General features: G+C 39.3%; 1 non-coding gene across 1 annotated transcript; it reads right to left on the bottom strand.

The window, feature by feature from the left end:
• Nucleotides 1-5,930: 5,930 nt before the first annotated feature.
• Nucleotides 5,931-6,037, bottom strand: LOC149991323 (U6 spliceosomal RNA). Its single transcript, XR_016508854.1, has one exon. It is a non-coding gene; the product is annotated as a U6 spliceosomal RNA (small nuclear RNA).
• Between the last annotated feature and the right edge of the window lie 4,606 nt (nucleotides 6,038-10,643).

Below are 10,643 nucleotides of genomic sequence, written 5' to 3'. Positions count from 1 at the left end.
GAGCCTCTCATCATATTCATCATTCTTTGCTTCCTCTTTCTGCACTGGTTGACTGTTTGTTCCCTCCCTATGTTCCGATTTGTTGATTTGATCCATGGCTTTCCCTTCCTCATCACTTGTTTTGTATGTATTTTTGTTCATGTCAGCAGGGCTAGTCTCTATTCCTTTCCAGTCTTGATTCAGCCCCGCTGTTAGGTCTGTAAGCTGTCTTATAACCATGGCTCTAAACTGAGCTTCCAAAAGATTTGCTATTTGTTCCTCAGTCAAGGATTTTATTTGTTTTTTCGTTAGCTGTGTGATTGGTATTTCAATCATTAATTCTGCCATTCTGACCATTTTGTTTATCTTTCCCTCTTGGGCGGGGCACTGTCACACCTCCTATGCTGTATTGGGTGGAGCCCCGTGTGCTTGTCACAACCTGGCGACCTTTCTCACCACCCTGTGACGCTTTGTGTGGGGGCGGGGGTCCAAGATGAATTCTTGCTGTTACTCTCCGCTGGTGAACAGGGCCGCCTCCCAACGGGGTCTGCCCTCTTCACTGTTGGAATTGCAAGCCGAAGGATTCGGTCTGCAGCTGGGGTGACCCCAAGGCACCTCTCTTCTCCCTCCAAACACAGGCGTCTGCTCACTAGGTCCTGCTGTTGGCTGCTGCGGCTGCCACCTCCAGTACAGTTCGATCTTTCTCAGCCGTGGGCTCGCACTTCCTACCCGTCCAGATGAGTACCACTTGTTTATGATTGCATATGTTGGACTTCTATGTAGCTTTATTTTCAGGAACTTATTATTATTTTTAGTTTTGCATTAGCTGTAATCCTTCTTAGTTGTAGAGGGAGACAGAGCGTGTCGGTCTATGCCTCCATCTTGGCTGGAAGTCCTAGATATATTTTTGAAGTTATTGTATCCATTCACTTTGATAAAGAGGATGAGATTAACATGAGAAACTTACGTTAATTAGAACACAGCTGAAGAGTGTAGAATGTAGTTTCTGCACAAGGGGGAATAGAATAGGTGATTTGGAGAACATCATAGTACCCACTGCAGGGTTCTAGAGTCTCTTATTATTTTACTTCACATTCCATTAATTGGTTTAGTAGGATCCTTCATTATTGGAAAGAGATAAGATTCATATGGAAGTATATGAAACCAACAGACAGTCTGCAGATTTTAATGGCTTTGATATATCATTTAACAATTAGTATAACAGATTTTGTAAGGAGCCCTCGTTTCTTCATATTTCCAAGTAAAAGAACACTAGAAATGGGAAAACTTTCTAATATTCTATCAAAAGAGAGTAAACTAAAAATGAGATACACGTATAAAGCTATTTCCAAACTCTTTAGTGTTCAAAGCCTTTTACAATTAAGCTTTGACTATTTTTCCAATTTCATCTCCTGTGACTCCTTTCAATTCATCATATTCTTCAGCTAATTTGAATCAGTCATCATACCCAAAACAGAGCATGTGATTCTAAGCATAAAATAAGTTTTCCTGGAGCCAATATTTAAATAAAATAAAATAAGAAATCTAGTAGATTCATCAGCTTTTCTACCTTCATGCATGTGGGAGAAGAGGAATGTATCAATGGCTCTTTTCTGATTTGACAGAACAATTTTACAAATATTTACTTTATTTAGAAACACAAATATATCAAAACATTATGACACGGGAACGAAATTATCAAGTGTGACAACCAATTGGAATTAGAGATTTCTATTTCAAGGATAGTTTTACTGGGCATAACAACAATTTCTTTAAACTTAGGCATTCTTTCACAGTCATTTATTTAAATTATACTTCCAAGGACAGATTTCTATTAATAGAGCCAAACCAAATAGATAACAGCTATGAATATTAACACAGGTTGCCACGTTCTGCAGGAAAAATAAAACTGTTATATTTTAAATGTTTTGAATTTAACATCTGATCAAATAAGTTTATTTGAACTGGGTATGTTGCTGTGGAACAAGCTCTTTCCCTTTATAACTGTAGGAGAAAGAAAAGAGATCACCTTTATTTATTTATTATTGAAACTTTTGTAAATTACAAAGGTTTGCATTTTAAAAACAAGTCTTTAGAATTTGATGTGTTAGCAAAGAAAGAAAGGAAGGAAAGAAGGAAGGAAGGAAGGAAGGAAGGAAGGAAGGAAGGAAGGAAGGAAGGAAGAAAGAAAGTAAAAGAAAACAAGAGAGCTTCTAAAGTTAACTATAACTGGCAGAAATGGAGTTAAGAGGGAATAAAATTTTACTTACAGTGAAATTAGAAGCCGTATACTCTATGCATCAATTACCTCCAATATACATACCACTTTTTTCACCTGGGAAACTTATACCATATTTTTTGGGGGGGAATTCCAGGTAAAATATTGTCCCCTCTTTGAATACTTTCAGGCATCCACAATGAATAATTAATTGTTCCTGACTTCCGGCCAAGATGGAGGCTTAGATGGACATGCTCGGTCTCCCTCTACAACTAGAGAGGAATACAACTACTTCAAAACAAAAGATAACTAGAAATTCCAGAAAATAAAACTACACGGAAGCCCAACGTACGAAGTTATAGACCAGCGGCGCTCTTTGGGCAGGTAAGAGCGAAAGTGGGCAGTGCTGTTTGCGGTAGCATCTGGGACAGTGGCAGGGAGAGCAATCTCAGCTGCAGTCTAACCCCGGCAGCTCGCGACCCCAATGCTCAGAAAAGCAGCCACTACATCACCTCCAACACTGAGGCCCAGAGGGCGGGAGGACGGATCCCGGTCTCCTAGCGGAATAACTGCAGGAATCCATCTTGGACCCCGGCCCCCACACAAAGCGCCACAGCGCTGTGAAATAGGTTGCGGATCTCCGCTGGTCGCTGGGCAGTGATGACAAAGCGCCACAGCGCAGCGAAAAATGTTGCGGATCGCCGCCGGTCGCTGGGTATTGACCACTAAGGGCCACAGTGCAGCAAAAAAGGTTGCAGATCGCCACCGGTCGCTGGGTTGTGACAAGTACACAGGCACTGCCCCCTATAGCCGGCCCAAGAAAACAAAACGCATCTGTCAAAATGAGGCAGACAACTATAGAAATCCCGGTGGCGCAGCTCACCAGGCAACAGATGAAGAATCTGACAGATGAACAAATAAGAAACCTGTCAGAGGCTCAGTTCAGGGCCATTGTTATCAGGTGGCTTACAGAATTAACAAAAGATCTGGAAAAAGATGAGAAAGAATTGAAAAACACTCATACTGAAAGGAACAAAACCACATACAAGACAGATGGTGAGGAAATAAAATCCAGAGTTCAAATCAACAAACCAGAACATAGAGAAGGAGCAAACAGTCAACCAGTGCAGAGAGAGGAAACAGAAAGCAAAGAAAATGAAGAGAGGATCAGAAACCTCTGGGAGAGCTATAAGAGACCCAATATAAGAGTCATTGGTTTGCCAGAGGGCGAAGAAGATGAACTAGAAATTGAAAAATTAAGTGAAAATATAATAAAGCAGAACTTCCCAAACTTGGGGAAGGAAATAGACGTACAGGTCCAGGAAGCACAGAGAGTTCCAAAAAAACTGGACCCAGGGAGAACCACTCCAAGACACATTATAATCAAAATGTCAAAAGTTAAAGATAAAGAGAGAATCTTAAAAGCAGCAAGAGAGAAGAAAAGAATCATGTACAAAGGGGTCCCAATTAGACTATCAGCTGACTTCTCAAGGGAGACCCTGCAGGCAAGAAGGGACTGGCAAGAAATATTCTAAGTAATGAAAATCCAAAACCTACAGCCACGAATACTCTATCCAGCAAAACTGTCATTCAGAATAGAAGGGCAGAGAAAGTGTTTCCAGGACAAAATAAAACTGAAAGAGTACATCAGATCCAAACCACTATTATATGAGATGTTAAAGGGACTGGTTTAGAAAAAGGAGGATCAAAACTATGAACAGTAGAATGAAAACTGCATCACAAGAAACAACAACAGAAGCTAGGGAATTGAAACAAAGGCAAACTAAATAGGCAACAAGAGTGGAAAAAGAACTATCGGTATGGGGAGCATTTTGGGGGGAGGTCAGCAGGAAGGGGGAAGGGGGAGAGGGAGGGAGATGGTATAAGAATTAAGAAGCATAGTAAGAGGGAATGGAATAGACAGAGAGAGGTTGAGAAGAACTATATGCACAAACAATGGACATGGACTAAAAGGGGGGACAGCTAGAGGGAGGGGGGCCACCGGGTGGAGGGGAGCAGAAGGAAGGGAAATTGGGACAAATGTAACACTATAATCAATAAAATACATTAAAAATAATAATTGTTCCTTTCTCTAAGCACCCATATGTTCATATTTTGACCATACACCTATTTTTTCTTTTTAATTTTTTTCTTAAGCATTTTACAACCAACAGAAAAGTTACAAAACTGGTAGAGCACATTCCTGTATACTCTTCACCTAGTTTTCCCTATTGTTAGCATATTACATAACCACAGCACAATTGTTTTAAAATGTGGACAATTAACACCTGTACAACACTACTAATTGCAGCCCTTATTAGAATTTCACTCATTTTCCCACTAATCATTTTGTGTACCAGAATCTAATACAGTTGTCATGTCTCCTTAAATCTCTTTCAATCTGTAAGTTCCTCAATTTTTTACTTTTATTTCATGACTGTGACATTTTTGAAGTAAAAATGGCCTTCAGTTTCTTTTCTGATGTTTTCACTCAAGTAGATGGAGGTAATGCATATTTGGCAAGAATACCACAGAAGAGATGTTGTATTCTTCATCATAGTAGGAAGTACATATTAGTAATATGACATTACTGGTTATAAACTTGATCACTTGGTTGATGTTTTCTCTACTGTAAATCTACCATTTTTTTCTTTGTAATTAACACATATCTTGGAAGAGATACTTTGAAACCGTGCAAATATCCTGTTTCTCCTCCAACTTTTGCCCACCAATTGTAGCATTCATTGGTGGATTTTATCTGTAAAAATAATTATGGTTTTTGTCTAACAGTGATATTGTATTTCCTTCAATCTTCTACATTTATTAACTAGAGTTCTTCTATAAAGAACTGTCTTTCCTCCATTATTTATTTATTCATTAAATATTTATTTATAATGGATCGAAGAAGATGGCAGATGAGTGAGAAGAAGCAGCCCTTGCTTGCTCCCGAGACTGGTCTATAGTTTCAGCTGAATGTGGACAGAGCATCAGTTAACATCTGGATACTGGCGGGAGTTGAGCCTTGGCATTACTGGCAGTGAAGGAGGCTGCCTTTGAGCGACCTGTCTGGTGAGGTACGCGGAGGAGACACGGGAGAGGTGCGAGTTCTGGCTGGCTTGGCTCCCTGGGCAGTGGCCAGAGGAGCACAAAGTTATCTCCCCTGAGAGCAGTCAAGAGGTGGAGATCCAGGCTGTGCCCACTGGCAGAGCCAGGAGTTGGCTGGGTGACATCTGGCTCTGGGAGGCTGGGAGCAGCAGGGTTTTTCTTTCTTTCTTTCTTTCTTTGTATGGTTTGTTTTTCCTTTTCCTTTTCTATTCCTTTAGTTTTTTTTAATTAATTAATTTATTTATTTTTATAGAATTTTTATTTTGTTTTTCAATGACAGTTGTCCCATTTTTCCCCCGTTGCTCCCCCCCACCCAGCCCACCCCTTCTCCCACAATCATATCCCCACCTCATTGTCCATGTCCATGAGTCATTTATACATGTTCTTTGACTAAACCCTTCCCTTACTTATCCCCCTTTTCTCCCTTCCCCCTCTCCCCTAATAACTGTTATTCTGTTCCTTGTTCTATTTAGTTAATTTGTTTGTGTTGTTCCTTAGTTTCCTGTATTAGGTGATATCATATGGTATTTTTCTCTCTTTGCCTGCCTTATTTCACTAGCATAATTCTCTCTAGTTCCATCCATGTTGTCACAAATGGCAAGAGTTCCTTCTTTCTGCTGCATAGCATAAAAATATGGAATGCTTCACGAATTTGCATGTCATCCTTGCACAGGGGCCATGCTAATTTTCTCTGTATTGTTCCAATTTTAGTATATGTGCTGCCGAAGCGAGCACTAATTTTTAAAAACTTATTGTTTTTTGCAGATGGGGAGAAAAGGCTAGAGGCAGGGAGAAATCCTTGAGGAGCACGCACCCAGGAACCCACTTGGAGGGACGCGCTGGGCCCCCACACCCACCGCCAGCCAGCGTGGCAGAACGCCTTCACCCCACCCCAGCACACACCCAGTGCACAGAGGAATACCCCCAGCATGTGCGCCAGCACAGAGGAATGCCTCCCCCCGCCCTTGCCCTAGCGCCTCCCTGCTGCCCTGGCCCACCTGCCTGCTGGCAGAAAAAAAGCACACTTCCCACGCTGAACCTGGGCTGTAGATGAAAGAAGATGAAATGAACTACAGGAGCTTTGGAAAACTTTAGATGCTAGTTCTGGAAAAAAAAACTGGAGGAGCAGCAGACCAGATCCCAGGACAGACTCAACCTAAGTGCTATGGGAGAAATCTCATAAGCAGACTACTCCCCTCCAAGAGGCATCAGCTAGAGGCAGCTCAACAACTGTCAGAAGTGGGCAGAGTGACTCTCAGTCAGCTAATTTAAAGGAAGGACCCACCAAACAGCAACACAACAAACAAAACCAAAATACTACTAGAGAGTCCCAATAAAAAGGCATAAAAGGTATCCCAAAAGCATCAAGATAAGGATATTAAGGAATCTGCACCACTGAATAACACAGATTCCTACCACAGAAGTCATACCACAAAGGCAAAAAATAAAAGCAGATCAATCTAAGAAGCAGAAACAAAACAAGACCAGTGCCCAAAATGGGGAGGTGGAATAACACCCCACCAAACAGAAACAACACCCCACCAAAAGGAAAGGAGGAATTCCCAGAAGAAGGGATAGATGAAATAGAGGCAAGCAAACTATCAGACATGGAATTCAAAAGAATAGTAATGAGAAAGCTCAATGAACTCAACAAACTCAAAGAAAACTACAACGGACTCCAGGGGAACTACAAAGAACTCCAGGGAAACAACAAAGAACTCCAGGGAAGCTACAAGGAAGCTACTGAGAACTACACCAGCATAAAAAAGGACACAGAAACTATCAATAAAACCAGGAAGAAATAAAGAATACAATTTCTGAACTGAAGAACAGAGTAGAATCAATCAAAAGCAGCCTAAACAAAGCAGAGGATCATATGAGTTAGAGGACAATGTAGAAGAAAATTCCCAGACAATGCAACAAAATGAAAAAGACATTTAAAAAGAATGAAGAGGGTTTAAAAGAACTACATGACAACATGAAATGAAACATTATCCGTATCACAGGAATACAAGAAGGAGAAGAAGAGGAGCATGGGATAGAAAACCTGATTGTAAAAGTAATGACAGAAAATTTTCCTAACTTGATGAGAGAAAAAATCATGCAAGACCAGGAAGCACAGAGGGTCCCAATGAAGACGAACCCAAAAAGGCCCACTCCAATGCACATCATAATTAAAATGGCAACATTCAAAGACAAAGAGAGAACCCTAAAGGCAGCAAAGGAAAAACAGCAAATAACATACAAGGGAGCTCCAATAAGACCATCAACTGATTTCTGAACAGAAACATTACAAGCCAGAAGAGAATGGCAAAAAATATTTCGAACAATGAAAAACAAATGGCTACAACCAATACTATTCTACCCAGCAAGGCTCTCTTTCAAAATGGAAGGTGAAATAAGGAGTTTCACAGACAAAGGAAGACTAAAAGAATATATCTCCACCAAACCAGCATTGCAAGAGATGCTAAGGGAACACTTTAAGAAAAAGAAGAAAAAGAGAGAGGGAGAGGAACACAGGAACAAAAGTAAATGAATAAATACCTGTCAATTATAACCTTAAATGTAAATGGATTGAATGCTCCAATCAAAGGACATAAAGTAGCAGAATGGATATGAAAACATGACCCACATATATGCTGTCTACAAGAGACACACCTCAAGAAAAGATTTACACAGACTGAAAGTGACGGGAGGGAAAAAATATTCCAAGAAAATAGACATAAAAAAAAAGCTGGGGTAGCAATACTTATATCAGACAAAACAGATTTCACAGTAAAGGCCATTAAAAAGAGACAAAGAAGGACATTCCATAATACGTAAGGGAACGAGCCATCAAGAAGATATAACCCTGGTCAACATATATGCACCGAACTTAGGAGCACCCAGATATGTAAAGAAAATCTTGAAAGACCACAGAAAGGATATCAACAGCAACACACTCATAGCAGGGGATTTTAACACCCCATTGTCAACAATGGACAGATCTTCGAAGCAAAGAAACACCAAGGATATTGAGGCATTGACCAACCCTCTAGATCAAATGAACTTAGTTGATAAATATAGGACTTTTCACCCCAAAGAACAAAATATACATCCTTTTCAAGTGCACATGAAACATCTTCAAAGATATACCACATGGTAGGACACCAAACAAGCCTCAACAAATTCAAGAAAATTGAAATTATATCAAGCATATTCTCAGATCACAATGCCCTGAAACTAGAAATCAACCTCAATGAAAAAACTCAAAAACATTTAAACTCATGGAGGATGAATAACATGAGATTAAATAATGAATGAGTTAACAGTGACATCAAGGAAGAAATTAAGAAATTTTAGGAAACAAATGATAATGAGCACACATCAGCCCAAAACCTATGGGACAGAGCAAAAGCAGTCCTCAGACGATAGTTCATAGCAATAGAGGCCTACCTAAAAATGATAAAAGAATCTCAAATAAAAAATCTAACCCTGTGGCTACAAGAACTATAAGAACAATAACAAACAAAGCCCAGAATGAGTAGAAGGAAGAAAATCATCAAGATCAGAGCAGAATGAAATGACATAGAGACTATACAAACCATTCAAAAGGTCAATAAAACCAGGAGCTGTTTTTTTGACAAGATAAACAAAATCGACAAGCCTTTAGCCAGGCTCATCAAGAAAAAAAGAGGACCCAATAAACAAAATCAGAAACGAAGAGGAGAAATCACAACCAATATCATAGAAATACAAAGGATTGTAAGAAATTACTACAAACAACTGTATGGCAAGAAACTTGACAACCTAGATGAAATGGACAAATTTCTAAAAACATATAATATTCCAAAACTGAATTAAGAAGAAGTAGAAAGCCTGCACAGACCAATAACAACGGGTAAATTAGAAGCAGTAAAAAACAAAAACAAAAACAAAAACAAAAACAAAAACCTCACAGCACACAAAAGCCCTGGATCGGATGGATTTACAGGCAAATTTTACAAAACATTTAGGGAAGGACGAATGCCTAACATTCTCAAACTATTCCAAAAAATCCAAGAAGAGGGAAGACTCCCAAACTCTTTCTATGAATCCAGTATTACCTTAAGTCCAAAACCAGGTCAAGACACAACAAAGAGAGAAAACTACAGGCCAATATCGCTGATGAACATAGATGCAAAAATCCTCAACAAAATATTGGCAAACTGGATCCAGCAACACAATAAAAGGTCATTCACCACGATCGAGTACAATTCATCACAGGGATGCAAGGATGGTTTAATATTTGCAAATCAATAAACATAATACACCACATAAACAAACCGAAAGACAAAAATCACATGATCATATCCATAGATTCTGAAAAAGCATTTGATAAAGTACAATAGCCACTTATTATGTAAACACTTGGAAAAATGGGAATAGAGGGAGCATACCTCAACATAATAAAGGCCATATACAAAAAAACCTGAAGCCAACATCATACTCAATGGACAAAAACTGAAATCATTCCCCCTGAGATCAGGAACAAGACAAGGATGTCCACTCTCTCCACTCCTATGCAACAGCCTTGGAAGTTCTAGCCACAGCAATCAGACAATAAAAAGAAATAAAAGGCATCCAAATTGGAAAAGAGGAAGTAAAATTGTCATTTGCAGATGACATGATAGTCTACATAAATAACCCTATAACTTCACGAAAAAACTACTTGACATAGTAAGTGAATTCGGCAAAATAGCAGGGTATGAAGTCAATATTGAGAAATCAAAGGCATTTCTGTACACCAACAATAAACTATCAGAGATAGAAGGAGAAAAATCCCACTTACTATAGCAACAAGAAGAATAAAGTACCTAGGGATAAACTTAACCAAAGAGATAAAAGACCTGTACTTGGAAAACTACGTAACACTAAAGAAAGAAATTAAGGAAGATACAAATAAATGGAAGCATATACCATGTTCATGGATGGAAAGAATCAACATCATTAAAATGTCCATACTACCCAAAGCAATCTATAGATTCAATGCAATCCCTATTAAAAAACCAGTGACATATTTCACAGACCCTAAACAAATATTTCAAAATTTATATGGAACCAAAAAAGACCCCGAATACCCAGAGCAATCTTGAGACAGAAGAACACAGTAGGAGGAATCACCATACCTGACACCAAAGTATACTACAAATCCACTGTAATCAAAACAGCCTACTACTGGCATAAGAACAGACATACAGATCAATGGAACAGAATAGAGAGCCCAGAAATAAATCCTGGTCTCTACAGTCAACTAATATTCAACAAAGAGGGAAGAAACATAAAATGGAGTGAGAAGAGCCTCTTCAACAAATGGTGCTAG

This window comes from Furipterus horrens, unplaced genomic scaffold, assembly GCF_987537825.1.
Source record: "Furipterus horrens unplaced genomic scaffold, mFurHor1.1.pri manual_scaffold_17, whole genome shotgun sequence".
In the NCBI taxonomy this organism is placed as follows: Eukaryota; Metazoa; Chordata; class Mammalia; order Chiroptera; family Furipteridae; genus Furipterus; species Furipterus horrens.
The sequence above is the reverse complement of the archived record's forward strand: the minus strand, read 5'-3'. Positions and strand labels throughout refer to the sequence as shown.